The sequence below is a fragment of the Oncorhynchus masou genome, unplaced genomic scaffold (assembly GCF_036934945.1).
Source record: "Oncorhynchus masou masou isolate Uvic2021 unplaced genomic scaffold, UVic_Omas_1.1 unplaced_scaffold_5882, whole genome shotgun sequence".
Lineage (NCBI taxonomy): Eukaryota > Metazoa > Chordata > Actinopteri > Salmoniformes > Salmonidae > Oncorhynchus > Oncorhynchus masou.
Genome location: NW_027012304.1, coordinates 1 through 9,254, shown reverse-complemented (window position 1 = coordinate 9,254; position 9,254 = coordinate 1). Strand labels below are relative to the sequence as shown.

At 40.7% G+C, this 9,254-nt stretch overlaps 1 pseudogene; it reads right to left on the bottom strand.

The window, feature by feature from the left end:
- Positions 1-2,167: 2,167 nt before the first annotated feature.
- LOC135536281 (growth arrest-specific protein 7-like) lies at positions 2,168-8,819 on the bottom strand (annotated as a pseudogene).
- Positions 8,820-9,254: the final 435 nt, after the last annotated feature.

The following is a 9,254-nucleotide window of genomic DNA, read 5'->3' as shown; positions in this document are numbered from 1 at the left end:
GAAACGATTTATTGTAAACACAGCATTCAACAGTATATTGTCTGGACAAAGGTCACCAATGATGTGACATTTCTTTAAAGATTGGAAACATTTGAATTGATGTACATTGAGAAATGGAAATCAGTTAACAAAAGGCAATTCAATCAACATTAACATTACTACAAATGACTGGTTAAGTAAGAAGTACATTAACTTCTAATGTAAGAACTTTACCATAACACATATAACATTAACACATTCTGTCAACACATACTGTCACATACTGATAACATATACAATAAGTACAACATTTCAATCTGGATTAGTTTGGGATAGAATAATGCAAAAACCATTTCAGTGGTATTTTCATATTTTCTCACCTAGAAACAATGTGGATAAGGCATGTATATACTGAATAGACGTTGTCTGTATACTGAATAGATGTGTTCTCTGTTTGCATGTCTTGGCATAATGAATGTATTATCCACATTAGAATATGAAAGGAGTGATAGTCTGAGGAGATGGTCCATCAACACAGTAAGTCCCTGCTTTGTTACACTTCCAGAATAACTAACGGCAAAACACAGACAGACAGACAGACACACAAACATGCCGTGTTTTATATCATGTTATGTACGCTTGTTAAGGTGAATATGTTGGCTAAAGGCTATGCTATTATCTGTTAATAGCATACTGTATGAAATGTATGGACAAGCACAGGTTCCAGTGCAAGTAACACTGACCACTTTTTCTGATGAGCTTTTGCGAGTCATTAAAATGTGACTTGGAGCGTCCAACTGAGCACTCCTGGAAACACAAAGCACTCCTGGATATACAAAGCACTCCTGGAAATACAAAGCACTCCTGGAGATACAAAGCACTCCTGGAAATACAAAGCACTCCTGGAAATACAAAGCACTCCTGGAAATACAAAGCACTCCTGGATATACAAAGCACTCCTGGAAATACAAAGCACTCCTGGAAATACAAAGCACTCCTGGAAATACAAAGCACTCCTGGAAATACAAAGCACTCCTGGAAATACAAAGCACTCCTGGAAATACAAAGCACTCCTGGAAATACAAAAGCACTCCTGGAAATACAAAGCATTCCTGGAAATACAAAGCACTCCTGGAAATACAAAGCACTCCTGGAAATACAAAGCACTCCTGGAAATACAAAGCACTCCTGGAAATACAAAGCACTCCTGGAAATACAAAGCATTCCTGGAAATACAAAGCACTCCTGGAAATACAAAGCATTCCTGAAATACAAAGCACTCCTGGAAATACAAAGCATTCCTGGAAATACAAAGCACTCCTGGAAATACAAAGCATTCCTGGAAATACAAAGCACTCCCTGGATATACAAAGCACTCCTGGAAATACAAAGCACTCCTGGATATACAAAGCACTCCTGAAATACAAAGCACTCCTGGAAATACAAAGCACTCCTGGAAATACAAAGCACTCCTGGATATACAAAGCACTCCTGGAAATACAAAGCACTCCTGGATATACAAAGCACTCCTGGAAATACAAAGCACTCCTGGATATACAAAGTGGACTGTATTTAGGATAAATGCAAAGTAGCAATTCCCAACTCTAAGCAATGGTTGACTCACAAAGTGCCGTGCAAAATGAACGAATGACTTTAGAATCTGTTGACTATTATCCTGTTATAGTTAATTGACAAACAACAATTTAGTTGACCGAAAGTGCAAGGCCACTTAAACAGTTAACAGCAAAATACATCTAGCTAGTATCAACAAATATACACTGATGCAGAATAGAATATATCAAGAACATTCCAGGTACTGTTTATAACCTTGAGGCACTAAAAGGTGTTCATTGTAACATGGATAAATCGCCATCATTGTCTCACCACTGATCCAAAATAGACTCAGGCCTATGTTCCAATCTGCCACACGAGGTGACATGTGACAAACATGCTGTTTCACAATCCTAAACATCTTACCCTATTCAACTTTGAGCGAGGTTATTGTACATAAATTCATGTTCATGACAAACCTTAATGAGTTGATTCACTCTTGTTCATTGAGTGCAGTAACTTGGAGTATATACTTTCTGTAAACACATCCCATATACATTGTACCACAGTGCCAAGACAGCCATCATATTTTACAAATATGCACTTAACCATATACAGTAAATGTAAGATATTTCCCAAAACATGCATATCTTGACAGGTAAAATGAATGGGCGTAAATATGAAAATATATCATATTTAATCTAGGATATCACATAATGTTTCATATTCCAGTATCTAAAATAAAGTGAAATGTTAATAATTAGTTGTTCAGTTTATATGCCAAAATTATAAGGTTTTACAATGCATCCAATCTATTCCTCAAATACATAAAAATGTATTCTTCTTAATAGTGGAAACTTCTAATTTTACAACAGATAAAAAACCAAATGATTGTTTAAGCTTGTTTACTGGCATTCATTATACAGAGTAAAACTATCAAACATTGTATTACTGTAACATGCTGGTGTTTGGACTATTGATCTCTTGTTTTTCCATTGTAGGTTCCAAAGCACTGCATTGGGAAGGCTAACTCTTCTCCAGTTATCACTGAGTTAACATTGTGCTATTCTGATGTCATCATAGACAGAATGTACAGGCCTCACCTTATCCTGAACATACATGCACCTGCACCTGTAGTTGGGATGTTCTGTGAGAGGCCTGGGATTCTGACAGTATGGAGGTGTTGCCTCTGGCTGCTTGAGGTACGTCAATGTAGTTGACTATATGTCCATGTCCACAGGGCGGAGCTCCCGGTCTTGTGCTCCTGCACCCACAGCTCTCGGTCTTTGGCTGGGTCCACACTCCTGAAGCAGCTGGTCCACTGGCTCCACCGTCTGCCAACACACACACACACACACACACACACACACACACACACACACACACACACACACACACACACACACACACACACACACACACACACACACACGCACACACACGCACACACACACACACACACTCATGGACCTTCATCACACATGAAGCCAACTCTGACAGATCTCATAGAAAATGTAAATGCTTAGAGAACTTCGTAGATGCTCATACAGAACACAATGAGGGGAGAGACAGACACTTCTATCCATAGTGGTCAGGGTTAAGCATACTGTTTCTGGAGACACATCAGCTGCCTTTCACTAATGCAACTGAAGGCAAAGAAGTGTGCCAGCGGGTATCAGCTTTGAGCTTGTTATAGTGGCCCTCTAAAAGGACAACCTCCTTATTAGGCTGATCAGTAGTGTGTGGCACCTGTATTGGCTTTCACCATCACCCAAAGTGGCACTACCCTTGGTACAGGACCCTCAACGTCTCGTTAGATCTGCAGGTGTTTGTACCTCCTAAATGAGGAGAGCATCTGGGTTCATTCTCCCTGTTCAAGTATGGCCCAGTGAAACAGTCAGCAGGGGTGATAACAGCTGTGAAGGGGTGACAGTGGTATGGTGATCGAGTTTGGAGGCAGTGAAATCCTTTTAACTGTTTGGCCAGCATTTTCACAACAAACATACTTACCAAGCCGTTGATCTGAGAACATTGCACAAATCCTTTGTATTGGGATACTTGATACTTGAATTGTTAGCTCCTAACAAGGATCTGATTTAAAAAAAATCAACATACACCACACTCCAAATTACCTATATCACTGATGACCATTCTGTTTTACTGTTGCGCTATGCTCTCCAAAATACCTATTTCACTGATGACCATTACAACCACTACTTCAAGGTCTCAGAGCAAGTGACATCACCGATTGAAATGCCACTAGCACGCACCACCGCTAACTAGCTAGCCATTTCACATCGGCTACATTAGCTAAACCTTCCCTAACCCTAATCTAACCCTTAAACTAACTCCTAAAACTAACCTTAACCCAACTTTAACCCCTAACCATAACCCCTAGCCTTAGCCACCTAGCTAACATAATAATTCATAATTCTTAACATATCATACATTTGGTAAATTTGTAACATATTGTACAAATTGCAATTCATCACATATTATACAAATTGTAATTCGTAACATATCATACGAAACGGATGATGGACATCTACAAATTAACACATACCATACAAAACGTAACATATCATTCTGATTGGGGAGTTCCAGATGTACTTTTACTATGTTATGTCAAGGTCGGTTACGGTGACCGTATTCTACCCTTGAGTCCAGGCTGTCATGACTGTCAAATTGGTTGTCTGACTCCAGCAAACAGCCACATGTTCTGTCAGGCTGACTCAAGGGAACAGCCACTTGTACTGTAAGTGAAATGGACACATGGCTCACACTTTGGTTGAACATGTCAGTTTCATGTCGCAGCGTTGTGTACTGGCATAAATCTTGTCGTATCATCTCCACCCTCTCAACCTCAAGTCTCTCCAGCTCCTGAAGAACAGAGGGAAATACATAGACAAAGGAATCAACCTCACTGTCAAAACAAAGATAACGATGTACATGATCAGCTTTTATTGTTTGTTATCAACAATGAGACTATGAAGAGTTAAGTCAATTGTATTACCAGGCTTGTGGTGACCATCTCCTCAAACCACTTGGACTGGGCCCGGTTGTACAGGTCCACATTGTGCATGAGGTCATCACCTATAGAGAACAGATTCAGAGTGGTCATTCAACACAGTGTATTTAACTAGGAGGTAATACTCAACAAATCAACATTAAGTTGCTGGTATACATGTGCAGTTAAATTGAGGTAGTTAAATATGAAGTACTACCGGCTTGAAGTATTTACTACATTAAATGTAGGCCCTAAATTAACTTATGCATGAGGAAAAGTGTGCATGAACTCAGTCCCTATGTCTCCAGCAAAGGGCACTCAGTAACCATGCCTGTTGCAGCGTGGGACATCTCTATCAATGCAACGTAATGCAGAGGCTAACCTCCGATGCTAACCTCTGATGGTAAGTCTATAAAAGCTTGGTTAAATAGGTTTGAAGAAAAGTGCAAAGCAAATGTGACCTAGAAACGTTCTTCTACATTTTAGTTCAATCTATTAGACATATATTACAAAGGCCTACTGTAGAAAGTGTCATGACTGTCCTGATCAGGTCAGGTTACAGGAGACCACAACCCTACAGATTATCTCTCAACCCCAACAGAGGAGGAGAGATCTAGGGGTCTGAAGATGTGGGTTTTTTATGACCCCTCACGCCCCTGGTAAATCTTAGGCCACAGACAAATTCCTTTGTCCTGTTACTATGGAGAACCAGCCTCAGAACATTAAACATGAAATAAATGGACTTTGGAACAATGGTTTCCGTCAGCCACAATGGTGGTCATGATGATAGATGGAATATGAAAATGTATGTCATTTTTGTTTAGTTATTAAAGGTTAATAGATGACATTATTACGAAAATATTGTAACGTGAAGAGTTTTCTTAGTATATGTTTGATGTTTATACATTGTACGTTGTGTGCAAATGTCCAAATCAAAGGGAATGTTTTGGTAAAGATGAAATGTTAAGTTAGTTGTCTAAAATTGGATTTGAGAAAACCTAGACCTTGCTCTTAACTAGGTACGCCCAGAGAATTGCCCTAAAGGCAGTTACGCCCACTTCTGACCCAAGGGTATAAAACCTGTGAGTAAAGAATTTACAGAAGACTACGTGACCCAAGCTGCAGCCAAGGTCTAAAAAGTCAACGAACCCAGAACCCAAGCTACGGATGAGTAGCTGTGTCTAAGAGGGTGAATTCAAGCCCCTTAGCATCCAATCCCAGCGAATCGTGGTATCTAAAAGGTTTCATTCCTATGCTGTGAGCTCTGAGCTGTCTGTCCTCGGAAGACCCCTTCCATAGCAAGGGTGAGGGAACAGACTCCTAAGCCAAAAGGACACTGACATTGTGAGGACGACCAGAAAGGCGCGCCGGAGAAGTGCACCATCGAGCAGCCTGAACGGTCCACGTGGAGGATCCACAAATAACTTCCCCACATAATTACATCATTATATTCTGACCCATAAGAGCAGCAGTTTGGGGCAGGGCTAGGGTTAGAATAGCATAGCTGACAAATTCACTCAAATGTATATTTCTCTTGTGTACTTTATTTTTTCTCTATCTTTTGAAATCCCCATTGTGGGTAACACGCGCCATAGTGTGTTGGCCCGTTATACTAAGTTCTAATCAATAGCTTATAATGTGTATTGTAAATATTGTAAATATTCAACTAAGATTGGTGTGGTACGAACTCATTGGTGAGACCCGGGTCCGTGCAGATTCACGGAGTATACGACGTTCAGAACGAGATTTGGGAAATAGAAACTCAATAAAAACTATTTTTCCCATGGTGCTCCAGGTTAATGAGTTAATAATTGCTGGATTCAGTTAATCACGCAATTAGAAACTTTAATCATTCGATGAGCAACAGTCGTCACATTAACTAATGCAACGTCATGACAAAAGGGTGTAAGAAACAACCTAAAACAAAACTACAGAGGAAGTTATTTGACAATCGAGCCTCTCCAATAACAGCACATCTCAATCTATATGAAAATGTGAAAGACACAAGGCAGACATCATCTAAAGCTTGCCTAACGGGATCTATTGATTTGAGTTGTGAACTGAGACTAAGGGTCTGAGTGAGAGAGAGAATGAACAAGATGATGACTTTTATTTATTTATTTTTTCATGCTGGCTTTTTCCTCTAAAGTGTGTGCATAGATATGTACGGAAAAAGCTATTACAATCTTGGCACCAGAACTATTTGTACCATCATACTATCTGGAATACAGAGAAATGGGAGCCCCAGGCATTGTAGTGAATGGCTGATCATAGCCTCATGTTATCTGGAATTAAGCATATTCACTATGATTCCACATTCAAATATAAATGCAAAGCAAGACATGTTTATCTCCCAAGCATGATAATGCAATGTTTTTGAGATCCACAGTACAACACAAAACACTGGAAAATATACTTGCAGTATAACAGATGGTTTTAAGTATAAATTAAGAGACATTGCTCAATATTTTGACTATGCTAATTGCTTAGTATCATTAAGATACTATTGACTGCTGTTGGCAGTGAGCTTTAGTGTTGTCGGCCTCCTGTCTGAGTTCTCAAATTCCATCCATGTCTGACTGAACCCTCCCACATTCCCTATCTGACTGCAGCACAGCCCCACCCTCACTCCCTGCCTCCTGCTGGGGAAAACATAGTCTTCTTAGGGCAACACAGTCTGGGAATCCACCCCAAGACTGAACCCTGAGTAGTGTGAAACATATCTGCACTGTCCGCAACCCTGTCTCTGCTCCATATACACAACAGGCCCGTGCCATGTGATCCATGTTGCCAGATCTGACTGTTTGGGATGCCTGGCTGTTCCAGATGGGACAAGTCCTCCATTGATACCCTTGTTCACTGCGACCAAAAGATTAGCCTGGGGATTGTGGGTAATGGTCGTCTCCTAGCCGACTTATTATCCCACCACAAAAATAGATCATTAAACTTATTTCCATGTTGAAATACTACTGTCTCTCTTTTTGCAATGTTTTCTGGTGTTGTGCCGGGGTGCTTCCCTCAACAGAGTTCTCACCCTGTCGGCTATGCCTCTTGCTGCTTATGAAAACACCACCACAACTTTACTCAATGGCAGCACAACATCACAAGGGTAGGCAATTTGCGTGCAACGCAAGAGTGGCCTCAAAAGGGCTTACGCAACATAAAGCCGCTGTTCAGCGATACAGGGCTGATTTATCAAGAAATACCACTTGTGGGTGATTTGAAAGGAGAGAGGCAATTTGTCCTTTAGAAGTCCACTGTGGTAAGTTAATAAAAAGCACACCTGAGAATGCAGCATTCTTTGGGTGCATGTTCTCTCCTCTCTGGAAGTGGGAGTAACACCGCTATGCAGGTGTTTCATGGAACTGTGACCTGTGGCTGCTCTACATATGATGCAATGTGTGTTTAACCCCTGACCTGCTTGTGTGGATTTCCTTCGGGCCTTCTTGATGTCCTCCTCGTGTTTGTTCATGTGCTTGATGTCCCGGCTGCTGGGTCTTCACTTCCAGATCTTTCTGCCGGTCTGCCAGGGCTTTACGGGCCTACAGCAACCCAAGCAGCAGTGTGAATACAGAATACAGAAACAATATGAGTCATTTCATGCTAATCCTCAGATCTACTGAACCTACAGCTATTACCACAGTCATGGCAGCCCTTTCATCTCGGCTACCTATTTCCCCACTCAAATCCCGGCCTCATCTCTTAATCTTTTCTTATTTCACATCACAGGATCTTCCTTCATCTCGTCTGTTGAGGCAATTCTCCAATGTCATGATGTAACACTGTTGGAAATGTAAACACAGCACTTGGCAGGCACGAACCGTAAACCCACAAAATCTCCTGTGTTTAATGGATGCCAACTAAAATAAAACGAACAGGACGTTATGATCGATTGATTAATCTAGTCTATATGATTACCATGGGGAGAAAGATAGGCAACAAAAAGCAACAGGTTTTTCCTGAGCAGAAAAACAGTTAATCCTATAATACGTTGAATGGTTTCAATAGTCCAACAGAATAATGCTGTGGTGTAGTCAGATCATAACGAAACCACTTTTTATGACATTCATTTTGGATCATTTAAAGCTTCCCTGGGAAAAACTAAATTGTAGGACAAGGATTATAGGATGCTTTGGTTTAGAATGGTCCATACCTTCTCCACGCCTGCATAGCGGCTGGCCAGCTGCTTCCTGAGGTCTATGATGTGGTGATCGTACTTCTTCAACTCCTTCTTGAAGTTGTCTCTGAACGTCAGCAGGGGCTTCTCCACCTCACACTGGAGCTGACGAGTTACAGTTATTACAGTTGTAATTGATATGTACTTATATGTAACTACACTGTAACTACATTGTATCTGCCTATCTAACTACTATATAAATACACCGATTTAGAGTCCTGGTAGAGTCCTATACAGGATATATGTGACATAGCTGCATAAAGCATGGATACAAATAGCCATGAAAAATGCACTTAGGCCACTATACTTTCAAGAGTATTTCTCACTCTTCCACACGTTTTTTAAAATTATTTTTTACCTTTATTTTACTAGGCAAGTCAGTTCAGAACAAATTCTTATTTTCAATGACGGCCTAGGAACAGTGGGTTAACTGCCTGTTCAGGGGCAGAAGGACAGATTTGTACCTTGTCAGCTCGGGGATTTGAACTTGCAACCTTTCGGTTACTAGTCCAACGCTCTAACCACTAGGCTACCCTGCCA